The sequence below is a fragment of the Rhinolophus sinicus genome, chromosome 7, assembly GCF_057876585.1.
Source record: "Rhinolophus sinicus isolate RSI-liver-muscle chromosome 7, RSI-T2T, whole genome shotgun sequence".
In the NCBI taxonomy this organism is placed as follows: Eukaryota; Metazoa; Chordata; class Mammalia; order Chiroptera; family Rhinolophidae; genus Rhinolophus; species Rhinolophus sinicus.
In genome coordinates this window covers 18,709,046-18,726,095 of record NC_142507.1, presented here as the reverse complement: position 1 = coordinate 18,726,095, position 17,050 = coordinate 18,709,046, and positions in this window count along the sequence as shown.

Below are 17,050 nucleotides of genomic sequence, written 5' to 3'. Positions count from 1 at the left end.
TAATAATTATCTGGACTTTAGATTAATATTATTTATATAATGAAAGGACTAGCGTGAAACTATAACAAATAACATGATCTCTTTGAAGCTAAGCTCTTGTCACTGACGTATCTATGTAAGCACCCCTTTACTCTCATATAGAAATCCAGAAGAAGAATGTGAGAATATCTATTGGAGAATACTGCCAAGGAAGTTCACTCAGACGCATGCATCCTCTGGAGAAGTGCTGCATGACTTTGAGATGACCTTGAAATTTATGGTCTGGCACAAATAGTGATTAAACAGGGAACAGCTTGTGTAATCTCTTGATAACAAACGGTACCCAATAATGTGTTAGCAATGGAAAGAATTAAAAATACCCAATTTAGTTCTAATTCTGAAATGGAGACTGGCCTATGGTTTTGAAAAGTAGTCACAAAGTTGAACGGCAAGGCTAAGGGAAAAGACAATGTCTGTGATCTTCTAAGTGTACATAAACAGAGACTGGAAATAAGCTGTTTGTTCTGATTTAGCTGTGAACAGCTGGTAGGCACGAGGGTAGCACAGCACTTTCATCAGTTCTCTTGTAAATTTACACGTTGGTCCCGTTTACCTTAGCTTTGTGGAGCAAAGGGGTGTAAACTTATGTCTATCTGATATATGAAGGGGACACCACACCCTCTTAATGGTAGCATAGCTGAGCCTGAGGGCAATTGACACACTCATTACACAAAGAATCATAAAATTTAAATTGGACCCAAGGTAGCACAAGTTAATCTTTATCCCCTGAGTTCCCTGAAAATGTCTAAGCTATTATCCAGTTTAGTATTTGGTTGGTATGGATTTATTCCACAGTATCTTACAATGTATATGAACATTTGGTTAGTAAATGATAAATACTACATACAGTCATGGAACTTTAATATTATCTGTATATTATGAGTAATATTCAGCTATTAAAAAGAAAATGGAACTGGATTACTAACCATAAGTGGAAAGAAACTGCCAGCTGAACTTGCCTCACCCACAGATAGCACTGGGTCATTATGTTACCATAGGTGGAAAGAACAGGGCTGAAGGGAGAGGGGGAAGGGAAGGAGGAAGTGTGGGAAACAGGAAAGAGAGGAGATGAGATCATTCTTAAGAAAAGGCATGGCTCCAGCTCATTGTGATGGATTATCACACTGTTAGCATTGTGGGCAGGGAAAAAAATCTCTGCCACCTTGTCTCCATGACAGTTCCAAGACAAGCGCCAAGTGAAAACAAGGCAATACCACCTCCCCATGGAAGAAGTGGTCAGCAGGACGCCCCCTGGGAATACCTGAATGCCACCCCTAAAACTTGAATTTTGTTTCAACACCCTCCTTCAAATAAAATCCTAAACCTCTTTGTTCTTTGGTGCAGTTGCTCTTCTTCTGGGTCTGCCCACTCTCACATCATCTTGAGAATGTACTATACTATTTCCTTTATTTTAATAAATCCATTGCTTGTTTGACTTTGTTTGCGTGGCTGGAATTCCTTCCTGCGATGATACAAGCACCTCTTTTCTCTGGTAACAATTGTTTATATAAGAGTAACAACTGACTAACAACACGGTGTTCCCACTCGAGGGCAGGCTCTCTATGATGTGGCCTTGCAGGAATATTTAAGAGAGATCAATCAGATTCTGTCTTTCTAACATTCCTACTGGAACTAGGGAAGGAATCAGCCAGGTAGAAACCAAAAGAGAGAATCCTAAAGGGACAGAGAGTAGAGAGTCACTTAATGGTCTAAATCAAGGGTGAAAATAGGCAAATGTATGCTATTGCACTCTCTAGAACCACTTTAGGTCTAGAATTCCTTCTGCTTCCATCTTCCTTGTGGGTCAGCCCTACCCTTGGATTTTAAAAGAGATTTCTAAAAGATCTTGGAAGAATTACTAGTAGTAAATTTACACCATAAAGATTAGGCAGAAAGGTGAAGGAAAATACTGTTGACCATTTTTTCTGCTCTTATAGAACTGTACTGTGCAAAGGAGGTGGAGACTTTATCTGACTCAGCATTTCCAAAAATTAGGTCCATAATCCTGGCTTCCTAAGACTCAGTCTATAAATTATAAAACAGATTCCCAGAACCTATTTTACTAGATTTAGCATCTCCTTTGGGTCCTAATATTGTCAGCTCTCCCTTTTTGCAGATGAGAGGACTGAGGCATGTGTCTTCAAATGCCAAGTCCCAACTGCACATATTAATGTGGAAGAAGCAGAATAATACTACGATCTCCTTTTTCGAGTGCTTTTTCCAACCACCAATTTGTTTTTCTTACAGATATTTGGGATCTGTATTAGCAGAATCAACTTATCTAATTCTCAGGGAATAGTGGATTGGAACTTGATTGTGCCGTTAGTAGACTTTTCTATTCCACTATTACTCTGCTCCATATCAAAGCCGAAAACAAAAGAAAAAAATGCCAGGAGATATATACTGTCAAATAAATACTAGAAACAAATGTACCCTTCAGTAAAGTTGGTTTATGACACTAGAAAAGCATAGAGAAGGATCCAGAAAAGACCCACAATATGCCACAGAACATTGCATTATATGTTAAATTTATAAAGGAGTCCTAGATCTTAAGATACTTCTGTAAAGAGGCTATTACCAAATGAAGGTAAAACTATTATAAATCAGTGTTATTATTCAACTGAACCAAAAACAAAGTTAAGATGAAGTTATTTTAAAACCATAGTAAATATTTATGATGGGAACATTCCTCAAATAAGTATCTTTGTATTTTCAATTTCAACGTATTTCTGTAAATATTCTTAACCAAAGTCTATTTCTATTTTTTAATGGTTTGTCATCATGATTGCTTTGCCTATATACTAAATCTTTTCTTCAATTCTTTTGATTTGTTATTTTCTTTATAATAGGATTCCACCTGCCCACTTGGTTTAAATGATTCAGCATATGTAGGTTGGTCTCTACCTTTCAAGTCACCTTGTCAGGGGCTTATTGATGCATACAAAAAAAAAAATACAAATTTAGATATAATTATAAAAGTTTAAGATTGGCATAAGGAAAAAACAAATATACAGTAGTTGAAATTCTCACCAAATTATTTTTGCATATCTGTTTGAAAGAGTTGTAAGTAAATAGAAACAAAATTATGCACAATGAAATAAAAATGTATCAAACATGAGCATTAACTTTTGCTGGGAAAAGAGAAGCATTAGTCCTGCTTCTTCGCATTTTCCACAGAATGTGCCCTCAATCATACTCTCCCCAGAAGGTGTGATATTGAAGAGAACATGTCACGCATTCTCTCCATTCTAAGTACTTCTTCCTCCTGGAGGACAAAGGGGTGATTACTCTGATTGGTTAGCACTCGATATTCATTGGGCAATGCTTTTTGTTTATTTGTTTGTTTGTTTGTTTGTTTTTATAGTGGGTAGGTCATTTCATCAACAAGAGATGAAGGTAAATGTCTCCCTGGTTCTTACTGGTATAACTTTTATCTTAGTTTTCATAGTGGCAAGTAACAAGCTTTTGTGTAAGTGCAGGTACTCGGTACAAAGTATGTGACACTTGTATATACTAGGACAGGAAAATCGCCAATTTCAAAACACCACAAATTCTGTTCTAGGCAATGCTCTAAATGTTTTACAAAAATAAAATCAATCCTCACAACAACCCAATGAGTTAGATACTAATAATATTTGACTCAGATGAAAAACTGAGTCAAAGTGATTTGTCCAAGGTTTGAAAGTTAGAGGGTTATAAAACCGGGTTTAAAACCCAGGCAGTTTGGACTTCTAGAAAGGGTGTATTGGAGCTCAGTGAAAACTCTCCCGCTGAGAGGTAGATGTTAAACTGGTCAAACTTAGTAAAACAACCATTCATTGCCTAAAAATGGATCCAATGGCTTACAACAAAATAGGAGGTATTTATTTATCAAAATTGATGGAAATCTGTGAGAACAGTGGGAAGCACAGGATTCAGTGAGAGCTGGAGCCCCAGCTCTGTGTCATGGATCAGCTATTCCGGGGGGCTGGGGAGGGAGGAACGGGGTGGGCTCTGCCAATGTTCTAGACAATGTCAAAATATTCCTCCACCTTCAGCTCCTGCTCTATAGAGACAGTCTGGGTGGGCTAGCTGGGGAAGAGGACTCATTTCCCCAGAGTTGTGTGTTGCAATCCCTGATGAATTTGCAGACTGTGACCTCTGGAGATGCCAGGTAGCCCAGCGCTGGGCCATAGAAGATCCATACTTGGTTGTGGCTTTCGTGTCCGCCCTTGCCCCAACTTCTCTCCCGAGCACACAGGCTCTGCCCAAAGGTTGAACAAGTCTCAAAGAACGACAATACCCTGCCCCTAGCCAAGTTTGATGATTGAACTGCAGTGAGTGGCTCAACTGGTGATGCGATATTTAGATAAAGTCAATCCCAATCACACTCGGACCCAACTGACCTCTTTATAGAATGCCCAGTGCCATTCCATCCACCACATATGCCTTTGACATTACTCCCTGTGGGCTAGCTCCCTCGCTAACTTGTTGAGAGAAGATCACATTTATTGACTTTTATTTGAACAGTACATTCCTTATTTTAACATCAAAGCACCATTACATCCTTCAGACCAAGACAAATGAAATAGTTATATATTAACTCACATAAGTAGGCAAGAGCTCCATAAAATGGAACGAGAAAGGGAAACACTGGTTAAGTTTAAGGTTTCCATTTTTCTTTCAAAATGAATGTGGTGTTTTGAATTAAAAAAGCCTGATTGTGCCCCTTGTTAGAGAATGAACTGATCTCCCTATAATTAATTTGGGTTTTATTTGGTTGATAACATAGTCATTGTGGTATTAGAAAAGAAGTAAATGTTTGTTTTTATTTGATGTCCAACTTATTATAAATTATCCTAGTCAGTTCCACCAGTTTTTCCTAGCTACTTGCAACTTTGGGTGAACTATCAAACGTAAAATTTTTAATGGTATCACAATTAATAGAAACCTTGAATAGGGATGAAAAGCTCACATGATTAAAATAAATACCTTTGTCAAATGTTTTTGAGATTCTTAATGCAAATGTTAAGAAAGCAACATTCATATAGGCCCTATACTCAGTTTAATTAAAGTGAAAATATTTACAATGTTTCAGTCACTTTGTTTACTTGGCCTTTGTAGTTAGACATGGACATAAATAAAAAGCAGAAAAGGTTTTTATCAAATACCTTACTTGAATGGTACAAGAAAGGGCATATGCCCTTCAGTTTATCTGGATGTCAGAGAAACTATTCTGCAGACATATGTTGGGTGGTGAAATTTGATGAATGGCAAGACAGAAAACAAGGGAAAAGTTAGTGATATATGAAATAGACATTTGCAAATAGAAGAAAACCAAATTATTCTTAATTTAAAATATTTCACAAAAGTAATGAGAAATTGGAAAACTGTTTGGTGGTTCATCAAAAAGTTAAACATAGAATTATCATATGACCCAGGAATTCCACTCCTGGGTATATATTCAAGAGAATTAAAAAGAAGAGTTAAAAAAAATACACACATGAATGCTCATTATAGCATTACTCAGAAGACCTGAAAAGTAGAGACAACTGAAAAGTCTACCAACTTATGAGTGGATAAACAAAATGTGGTATATCCATATAATGGAATATTATTTAGTTGTAACAAATAATGAAGTATTGATACATGTTACAAAATGAATGAACCTTGAAAACCTCAGAGAAACATTTTATTTACTAAGCTACTGGCTTATTATAAAAAGATGTAACTCAAGAATAGCCAGACGGGAAAGGCATAGGGCAGGGTGTGGGAAGGGGGCCTGGAGCTTCCATGCTCTCTGAATACACAACTATCCCTAAATTTCTACATGTTCTCCAATGCTGAAGCTCTCCAAATCCATCCTTTTGGGTTTTTATGGAGGCTTCAATACATAGGCATTATTGATTAAATTATGGGCAACTGATAACTGAACTCAATTTCCAGCTCCTCTTCTTTCTCTGGATTGGATGGTGGTGTTAGACTAAAAGTTTTTGTACCCCCACGTCATTTATTTATTTATTTATTTATTTATTTATTTATTTATTTATAATATTTTATTTTTCTTTTTTTGTTATTTCTTTGTTTTTGTTTTTTGTTTTAATTAAACTTTCTTGGGGTGACAATTGTTAGTAAAGTTACATAGATTTCAGCTATACAATTCTGTATTACATCATCTATAAATCATATTGTATATTCACCACCCAGAGTCAGTTCTCCTTCCATCACCATACATTTGATCTCCATTACCCTCATCTACCACCCTCCTGCCCCCTTACCCCCTGGTAACCACTAAACTATTGTCTGTGTCTATGAGTTTCTGTTTCTCATTTGTTTGTCTTGTTCTTTTTTTGTTGTTGTTTATATACCACATATCAGTGAAATCATATGGTTCTCGCTTTTTCTGTCTCACTTATTTCGCTTAGCATTATACTCTCAAGATCCATCCATGTTGTCACAAATGTTCCTATATCATCTTTTCTTACCCTCAAATAGTATTCCATTGTGTATATATACCACAAGTTCTTTATCCATTCATCTATCAAAGAACATTTTGGTTGTCTCCATGTCTTGGCCACCATAAATAAAACTGCAATGAACATTGGAGCACACCTGTCTTTATGGATAAATGTTTTCAGATTTTTTTGCTAGATACTCAGGAGAGGGATTGCTGGGTCATATGGTAATTATATTCATAAATTTTTGAGGAACCTCCAAACTGCCTTCCATAGCGGCTTCACCAATCTGCATTCCCACCAACAGTGTATGAGGGTTCCTTTTTCTCCACAGCCTCTCCAACACTTGTTACTATTTGTCTTGTTGATGATAGCCATTCTAACTGGGGTGAGGTGATATCTCATTGTGGTTTTTATTTGCATTTCTCTGATGACTAGTGATGTTGAGCATTTTTTCATGTCTATTTGCCATTTGTATGTCCTCTTTGGAGAAATGTCTCTTCAGGTCCTCTACCCATTTTTCAATTGGGTTGTTTGTTTTTTTGTTGTTGAGTTGTATGAGATCCTTGTATATTTTGGATATTAGCCCCTTATCGGAGGCACTATTTGCAAAAATCTTCTCCTATTCAGTTGGTTGCCTCTTTATTTTGCCGATGGTTTCTTTTTCTGTGCAGAAGCTTTTAAGTTTGATATAATCCCATTCATTTATTTTAGCTTTCACTTCCCTTGCCTTTGGAGTCAAATTCATAAAACGCTCTTTGAACCTCAGGTCCATAAGTTTAGTACCTATGTTTTCTTCTGTGCAATTTATTGTTTCGGGTCTCATGCTTAAGTCTTTGATCCATTTTGAATTAATTTTGGTACATGGTGACAGACAGCAGTCCAGTTTCATTCTTTTCCACATGGCTTTCGAATTCTGTCAGCACCATTTATTGAAGATGCTGTCTTTTCTCCATTGTATGTTTTTTGTTTCTTTGTCAAAAATTATCTGTCCATATTTATGTGGTTTTATTTCTGGGTTCTCAATTCTATTCCATTGGTCTATGTGTCTGTTTTTCTGCCAATACCATGCTGTTTTGATTATTGTAGCCCTGTAGTACAAGCCAAAGTCAAGGAGTGTGATAACTCCAGCATTGTTCTTTTCTCTTAGGATTGCTTTGGCTATTCGGGGTCTTTTGTGCTTCCAAACAAATCTGATGATTTTTTTGTTTCATTTCTTTAAAAAATGCCATTGGGATTTTGATGGGGATTACATTAAATCTGTATATTGCTTTGGGTAATACTGCCGTTTTAACTATGTTGATTCTTCCAATCTATGAGCACGGAATGTCTTTCCATTTCTTTGTGTCTTTTTCAATTTCTTTTAAAAATGTCTTATAGTTTTCAGCAGATACTTCTTTCACATCCTTGGTTAAGTTTATTTCTAGGCATTTTATTCTTTTTGTTGCAATATCAAAAGGAATTGTTTTTTTTGTTTGTTTGTTTTTTCATTTCTTCTTCTGAGATTTCATTGTTAGTATATAGGAATGCAATGGACTTTCGTACATTGATTTTGTACCCGGCAACTTTACTGTATTAGTTGATTGTTTCTAATAGCTTTATGGTGGAGTCTTTAGGGTTTTCTATATATAGCATCATGTCATCTGCAAAGACTGACAATTTAACTTCTTCATTCCCAATTTGGATGCCTTTTATTTATTTCTCTTGCCTGATTGCTCTGGCAAGGACTTCTAACACTGTGTTGAAAAGCAGAGGGACAGGGGACAGCCCTGTCATGTTCCTGAATGTAGAGCAAAGGGCTTCAGTTTTTCAACATTAATTATGATATTAGCTGACGGTTTGTCATATAAGACCTTTATTATGTTAAGATGTTTTCCTTCTATACTTATTTTATTAAGTGTTTTAATCATAAATGGATGTTGTATCTTGTCAAATGCTTTTTCAGCATCAATTGATATAATCATATGATTTTTGTCCTTTATTTTGTTTATGTGATGTATTACATTGATGGATTTGCATATGTTGAACCATCCTTGTGCCCCTGGGATGAAAACCACTTGATCATGATGAATAATCTTTTTAATGTATTGTTGCATTCGATTTGCTAGAATTTTGTTTAGGATTTTTGCATCTGTATTCATCAGAGATATTGGTCTGTAGTTTTCTCTTTTTGTGTTATCCTTACCAGGTTTTGGTATCAGGATAATGTTGGCCTCATGAGATGAGTTAGGGAGTGTGTCTCTTCTTCAATTTTTGGAAGAGTTTGAGTAGAACAGGTATTAGATCCTCTTTGAAAGTTTGGTAGAATTCACTAGTGAAGCCATCTGGTCCCAGACTTTCGCTTTTGGGAAGGCTTTGGATGACTGATTCAATTTCCTTACTGGTGATCTGTGTATTTAGATTTTCCAGTTCTTCATGGTTCAGCCTACAAAGGTTATATGTTTCTAAGAACTTGTCCATTTCTTGTAGGTTATTGAATTTGGTGGCATATAGTCCTTCATAGTATTCTTGGATGATCCTTTGTATTTCTGTGGGATCTGTAATAACGTCTCCTTTTACGTTTCTGATTTTGTTTATTAGTGTCTTCTCTCTTTTCATCTTAGTGAGCCTAGCCAAGGGTTTATCAATTATATTGATCTTTTCAAAGAACCAGCTCTTTGTCACATTAATTTTTCCTATTGTCTTTTTGTTCTCTATTTCATTTAGTTCTGCTCTGATTTTTATTATTTCCTTTCTTCTGCTGACCTTGGGTTTCATTTGTTCTTCTTTTTCTGGTTCTTTAAGGTGTAATGTGAAGTTATTTATTTGGGATTTTTCTTGTTTCTTGAGATAGACCTGTAATGATATAAATTTCCCTGTTAAAACTGCTTTTGCTGCATCCGAAAGTTTTGGTAGGATGTATTTTCATTCTGATTTGTTTCTATGTATCTTTTAATCTCTCCTCTATTTCTTGTTTGACCTGGTCATTCTTTAAAAGTGTTGTTTAATCTCCATGTATTTGTGTTTTTTCCTGCTTTCTTTTTGCAGCTGATATCCAATTTCAAAGCCTTGTGATCAGAGAATATGCTTGGTATGATTTCAATCTTCTTAAATTTGCTGAGGTTATTTTTATGTCCCAATAGATGGTCTATCCTTGAGAATGTTCCATGTACACTAGAAAAAAAGGTATAGTTTGATATTTTAGGATGAAGTGATCTATAAATATCAATTGTGTCCATTTCATATAATGTGTCATTTAGGGCTGCTATTTCGCTATTTATTTTCTGTTAGGATGATCTACCCATAGCTGTCAATGATGTATTTAAGTCCCCTAGTATAATTGTGTTTTGGTCACTTTCTCTCTTTATTTCTATTAGTAGTTGCTTGGTATGTTTCGGTGCTCCCTGATTGGGGCCATAAATATTGATGACTGTTATGTCTTCTTGTTGTATAGTCCCCTTTACCATTATGAAATGTCCATCTTTGTCTCTTGTTACCTTTTTCACCCTGAAGTCTGTTTCATCTGATATCAGTATGACTACACGTGATTTTCTCTAGATACCATTTGCTTGGAGTGTCAGTTTCTACCCTTTCATTTTGAGTCTATGTTTGTCCTTGTAGCTGAGATATGTCTCTTGGAGGCAGCATATGGTTCGGTTCAGTTTTTTTATCCAATCTGCCACTCTGTGCCTTTTTGTTGGTGAGTTCAGTCCATTTACATTTAGGGTGATTATTGATGTTTCCTGTTATTCTATCTTTAGTTTTCTGTTAAGACTGTGTCTCCATTGTTTCTTTGCCTTTTTGTTATTGTCTATTATTTCTGTGTGGTAATATTCTATGATTTTTCCCTCTGTTTCTTCTTTTGTTGCATTATACGTTTCAGTTCTGGATTTTTTTTTTTTTTTTTTTTTTTTTTTTTGAGTGGTTACCCTTAAGTTTATGTAAAAGAAAGTTTGATATTTAGAGTATTTCATTTTCTTCATCATACTTAATTTTTCATTCCCAAATTCCAGTTCAGGCCTTTACTCTCCCCCTTGTTATGTTTTGGTTGCCACAAATTATCCCTATTGATGCTGGTCGAATAGCCTCCTTCAGTGTTTCTTGTAGAGCAAGTTGTGTGTTAGAAAATTCCCTCAGCTTCTGTATGTCTAGAAAGGTCTTTATTCCTCCTTCATATCCAAAGGACATTTTTGCTAGTTATATTATTCTTGTCTCATAATTTCTCTCTTTCAATAGCCTTAATATTTGGTTCCATTCCCTCTTGGCTTTTAGAGCTTCTACTGAAAAATCTTATGATATTCTAATGGGCTTTCCATTGTAGGTTACTGTCTTCTTTTCCCTGGCTGCCTTGAGGATTCTTTCTTTGTCATTGATTTTGGACAGTTTAAATACAATGTGCCTTGGAGAAGGCCTGTTGGAGTTGAGGTAATTAGGTGTTCTATTTGCTTCTTGGATTCAAGGATCCAGTTCTTTCCACAAGTTTGGGAAGTTCTCATCAACAATTTCTTTGAATATATTCTCTGTTCCCTTCTCTCTTTCTTCTCCCTCTGGTATGCCCATTATTCTTATATTGCTCTTTCTGATAGAGTCAGAAAGTTCTTGTAGAGTTTTTTCATTTCTTTTAAGTCTCAAGTCTCTTTCTTCTTCCATCTCTGTGATTTCCAGATTTCTATCTTCGATGTCAATGATTCTTTCCTCCATCTGGTAACTCTACTACCTACCTAAGCTGGCTTCTTCATTTCTTTTATTGAGTTCTTAATCTCCAAAATTCTTTTTTTTTTTTTTTTTAATTTCAATCTCTGGTAAAATGTTCATTTTGTTCTTTGATTGTATTTCTGAGTTCATTAAACTGCCTGTCTGTGTTTTCTTGCACCTCATTGAGTTTTTTCAGAACTGCAATCTTGACGTCTCTGTCATTTAAGTCACTTATTTCCATATGTTTAAGTTCATTTTCTGGAGACGTTTCATTTTCTTTCTGAGCTGTCCTGTTGCCTCGGTTATTCATGGCAATTAATGATTTATTATTTCTCTTCCTAGATATCTACAGGAGTGGGTTATGCAACAGGTTGATAGAAAGAGGTCTTTCTTTTGTTTTCCAGTAGGTGTTGGTAGAATATTTTATTTTCTGTCCAACGGCAGCCTTTTATTCTCTCTCACACTGTAGTGTTATATTTTCTCTTCACTATTCTGGCTTCTCACCCAATTGGGGGATTCCATGGAAGGCAGGCTTCTCACCTGTGAACAGTTCGCCTGGGTCATAGGGCGCCACCTCTGTGGGTGGATGTGGAGAGCTTCTCAAGTTCCAGATTCAGCGCCCCTGTGTTTTAGCAGCTCTGTTTACTCCTGCAGGGATCCACCCAGATAGGTTGGGCCAGGGGCCGGGTGAGTTGTGAGAGGTGGCCCAGAGCAATGGTGGCGACCAGCATCACAGCCAGTCCTTCACCCAAAACTCCCTCCCCTTTGCAGGAACTAGTTGGTCTGCAAGTCCCTATCTGTGAACCACAGTTCTCAGAACTGCAAATATTCTGTTCTTTTGATTTGACACTGCTACTGTTTCACTTCTAGTACTGGGCAGGTCGGGGCAGGGCAAGCTCTGGGAGGGTAGGGAAGGGGCGGTAGGCTCAGTGCCTAAGGCTTCCGTCCTCTGCTTGGCAGTGAGGGCTTAAACCACCGTTTTCAGCCTTTTTCCCTCAGTCTTTGATCCAAGGTCTCTGCCATGAGCATTGGGTTCAGCCGTGTTATATGCTCTTCCCTCAGCCCTGTGAGCCATAAGCAGAGCCCTAGCAGTCCAAGTTCTTCTATCTCCCACAGCTGCAGTAGTTCCGGGATGCAGCAAGCTCGGAGCACTGAGCTAGGTCTGCGTCCTGCGCCCATGCGGCCCTGTCTCCTCATTTCTCCCTTCCCTCCTCCCCCACTCCTGCAATTTGCCCACCTTTAGGTGATTTCAGTAGTGTGCCTCTTAGTCTTGTCTGTCTGCTGCTCAGGGAGTCCTTTGTGGAGTTATAGTTGTTCAATTTGTTGTAAATTCCAGGGGAGATTTCAAGAGGCTCACCTCATGCTGCCATTTTTATGACATCCATATTTTATTTTTCAGTGTCAGTTGACATACAGTGTTATTTTAGTTTCAGATGTACAACATAGTGATTAGACACTTATGTAACTTACAAAGTAAGTGATCACCCGGTGTCTAGTACCCACCTAACACCATACATAGTTATTACAATATTATTGTCTATATTCTCTCTATGCTGTACTTTACATGACTATTTTGTAGCTACTAATGTGCACTTCTTAATTCCTTCACTTCTTTAACCCAGGCTTTCATCTCCCCTCCCATCTGGTGACCATCAGTTTGTGTCTGTATCTATGGTTTGTTTCTGTTTTGTTTGTTTGTTCATTTGGTTCTTTAGCTTCCACATATAAGTGAAGTCGTGGCATTTGTCTTTTCCTGTCTGACTTACTCCACTCAGCACTACTAAACATTTTAACTCTCTAATCACAAGACTGCTTCCCCTGAAAACCAGCAACAGTCCTTAGGGGACCTAGGGGCTTTTCAAAGTCACCTCATGAACATAACAAAAGACTTGTATGGCTCTCTTCACTTAGGAAATGTCCAGGTTTTAGGAGCACTGTGCCAAGACCTGGCATGAAGACTAAATATATATTAGTTGTTATAAATCACAGTATTACACAGGCCTTACTTAAGGGCAGGGTGTTGCCAGTCTTTGATACTCCTCTGGTCCTAGTGGGGTTCTCGTTTCACTGTCTCTTTCCCTGGTTTTTTCCGTTAAACTTCTAGATGGTCTACTCTTTCTCATGCTGCTAGAAGTATCATGGAGCTAGCTACCAGCATGCTCTTAACTGTTCATCATCAAAATCTCTATTATTTTTGGCAATGCCCTTTGGCATGGACTTCCCCACTCTCTGTTCCAAATAAACTTAGTCTGCTTAGAGAAAACTACAAAATTCTTTGTATTTATGGCCTGGATCTTTCTCTGGGCAGAATCTCTACGTACCACTGCAACACAGCTGGGGGTGAGGATTGTGACCCACTTCTCCTGGAGTGAAATCCTTGCTCTATGGAGCACTGAGTGGGGATGGTAGCCCCTGATATTTTTAGTTTGCCCCTTCTAGAATGGAATTTACAGCGTATGATCAAGCTGGGATGTGGTCTATTGGGACCCAGTATTTTCAGCCTTCCATGCCTGGCGTAGAGGATCCATTGTACAAGTGGGTGTTGGGTGGTGGAAGGGAACATCAGTATTCTCTACCATGTCTGCTTGGAGTAGAGCTTCTGCAACATGGAGCTGTAGAGGATGAGATATGTCAGCCTGATCCTCCTGACTTGAAACTGCAGCCTCAGACTGGCAGTGGGAGACCATTTTAAGGTCCCTCTGCTCAGAATAGATCTGCATTTTACTCACCTGGGGGATGGGAACAGAGCAGGTTGTGGTTCAATTGCCACAGATGGCCCCTGTTTCCCATTTGCTATATGCCCATAGGACAATTTTCAGGATATTAAAGGATTATTCCCTTTTCAATAATTTTTATCTGTTAAATGATTATTTTCTCACTAAGCTCTTTGCACCACCATTTTGAAAGTCAGTTTGTCTCTATTCTTAAATAATGCAAATAAAATAAAAAAAAAGAACCAAACCAACAAACAAAATAAATAGCAAACAGGTACAAACATGATTAAGGTTTTTTGTTTTGTTTTGTTTTGTTTTTACAGTAAGTTTTAAGCATTACATGTCTTCATTCTTTCAATGATGTAAAATGTATCTCTTGGAAAGCAGCAAATATCTGTGTGATTCACTTGCAAAAAAAGTTAAAAGTGACAAATTGTTATTCTCATTTTATCTTGAAATAGACAAAAATAACCATTAAGTAAGATAAGTGCCTGAGAATTCTAGGCATATAAAGAGGAATTGACAAAAGGTTTTCTAAACATAGCATATTCTTGGATGAGAATGTTTAGTATTGCAAACTATATCAGTTTTCCTAAAATTAAACTGCAATCTCATTCAATATCACAAGATGATTTTCATGTATCTTCATAAGCTGGTTCCAAAATTTACCTTGAAAAGAAAATGTGTGAGAATAGCCAAAAAACTGGATTAGAAGAGAAAATGAGGGAATTTTTTTTTTTTTTGCCATCATATAGGAAAACACATTGAAAGCTACAGAATTAAAATAACATGAATTAGTGAAAAACAGGTAACCAAAATAATGCATCTGAATATAGATGATGAAGATGACATTCAAATTACTAGGCAAAGAATGGAAAATTCATAAATGAGGTTTAGAAAACTGATTATCCATATGAAAACAAAAAAATAAAAACTTTGTTATATACTGTATATAAAATAAAGTCTAAATAGAAGAAAGAAATATATAAACACCTCAAATTATAAACATATTGGAAGAAACTGGAAAATAATTTCACAGTATCAGAGAAGTTATAAAGACCTTTGATAACAAAACATAAATGAAAAAATAATAAAACATTGATATAGTTGATGGCATAGCCATTATAATTTTCTGTGTGATAAAATCTTCCACAAATAATTTTAGGAGACAAGTGACAGAAAAAATGAGAAAATGTTTTCAACTTACATAAAATATACAAAAAATATACAAAAATTACTTATATATCAATAAGAAAAATGATATTATATAATAAGAAAACAAGCAAAAATATGAGAAGGAATAACAAAATAGCAATTAGAAAAAGAAATTATCTAGTCAATGCACAAGAAGATTCTCCACTACATTATTAATCAGGGCAATGCAAAAATATTATGTTTAGTTTTAGCAAAAATGAAAAAAGACAATTTCTACTTAATAAGGCAGGTAGAGAGATAGAAATTAGCAGGAAATGGAGAAATTTAGCCCCAGGTAGAAAGCCCTTTGCTGCAGCTCCTACTTGGGTCAAGATCCCTTGCAGCTGCCCAACAGGCTTCCAGGTTTTCACATACCCCGGAGGGCATGTCTCAAAAACAAGGGGATGTGTTTACACCCCTAAATCAAAGAAATGCATTGCAAAATACCCGAGGAATAGGCACCTCAGGGGATGAAAGAGAGATAAGACAGGGGAGAGGGAGAGGCAATTCTACCCATAGAAATAGAAGCCTTCACACAATGTAAGGCGAGGCTGCTTCCCTCTCTTGGGTCAGCCCGCTCCATGTCTTGGAGTGTATTCTCTTTTACTAATAAACTTCTGCTGTTCATGCTGCATAAAATTCTGTCTCTTGATTGAAATCTTCCCTTCAACAAGACAAGAACCTGGGTTTCAGGGTTATTTCCTGGTAACATGCTGATGAAACGGAAAGTCTGATCTCCAGGCTCAGCTATCAGGTCACTTTCTCAGAGAGGTCTTCCCTCTATATCCTGTAAAGTTCTCAACAGTGCACTACACCTTTCTCTCATATCATTTTTTTCATAGTAAGTTACATATTGGTGTGATTTTTTGTTCAGCATCTATCTCCCCCACTGAACTGCAAGCTTCAGGATGTCAGAATTTATATTTTGTTCTCCACTGTGCAACACCTACACCATGCTTGGTATATGGTAAATATGAACATTGTAGAATGAATAAATAAATGAAGAAATGAAAGTAGGGATACTGGTAGGTATATGTAGATAGCAGCATTTGATATTTGCATCTAATCACATTCATGTATTTTGTTCTCAATTCTCCATCAAAGAAATTCAAATTCAGGGTCTTCCTGGAATATTTTTTTGACTAAGATGACGTTTCTTGGACATTACAAATTGAGGTTAACTATACATTTTGTTCAGTTCATTTTCTTTATATTTTTATCATGCTATAACCATTTACAATCATACTATACAGATTATCATTTATTGAGCTACTAGATCTGTTTTTGGTGGTATTTTATTAAATCCCAAGGGATTTCAACAACCTTTAGCTTGTTGAAGGTATTTTCTCCATTTTACAGACAAAGTCACCTCTTCACAATCATATTATAATACTAATAGAGGTGGATGTTTTAATCAGTTCAGGATGCTGAAACAAGATACTATGGACTGTGTGGCTTAAACAACAACATCACTTCTCACAGTTCTGGAGGCTGGAAGTCAGAGCTCAAAGCACCAGCAGATCCATGTCTGATAAGGACCTGCTCCCTGGCTTCTGGACAGCTGATTTCCTGTTGTAACCTCACATAGGCAAGAGAGGGCTAGCACTCTTGTATCTTCCAATAAGGATATTAATCCCATTCGTGAGGACTCCACCCTGGTTAACATGTTGCTGCCTACGGCGGGGTTTAAATCCCTCGTGAAGATTCTCGTGATCCGTATGCAACGTGTTAACCAATTATGTCCCCAAATCCCCTCCTCCTACTATAATCACATTGGGAATTCAGCTTTAACACAGGAAATGTGGAGGAACACAAACATTCATCCTATAGAAGTAGGATTGGTCCGATAGCTCCGCCTCCCACCTTCCCCATTACAGTGCTTCACAATGTAAACACAGATTTGGATTCTATCACCAGGTACGTGAGGCCCTGATGTCAAAATTTATATTCATTAAGAAATGTTTTTTGTTAGTGTTTGTAATTTGTCCAGGATGC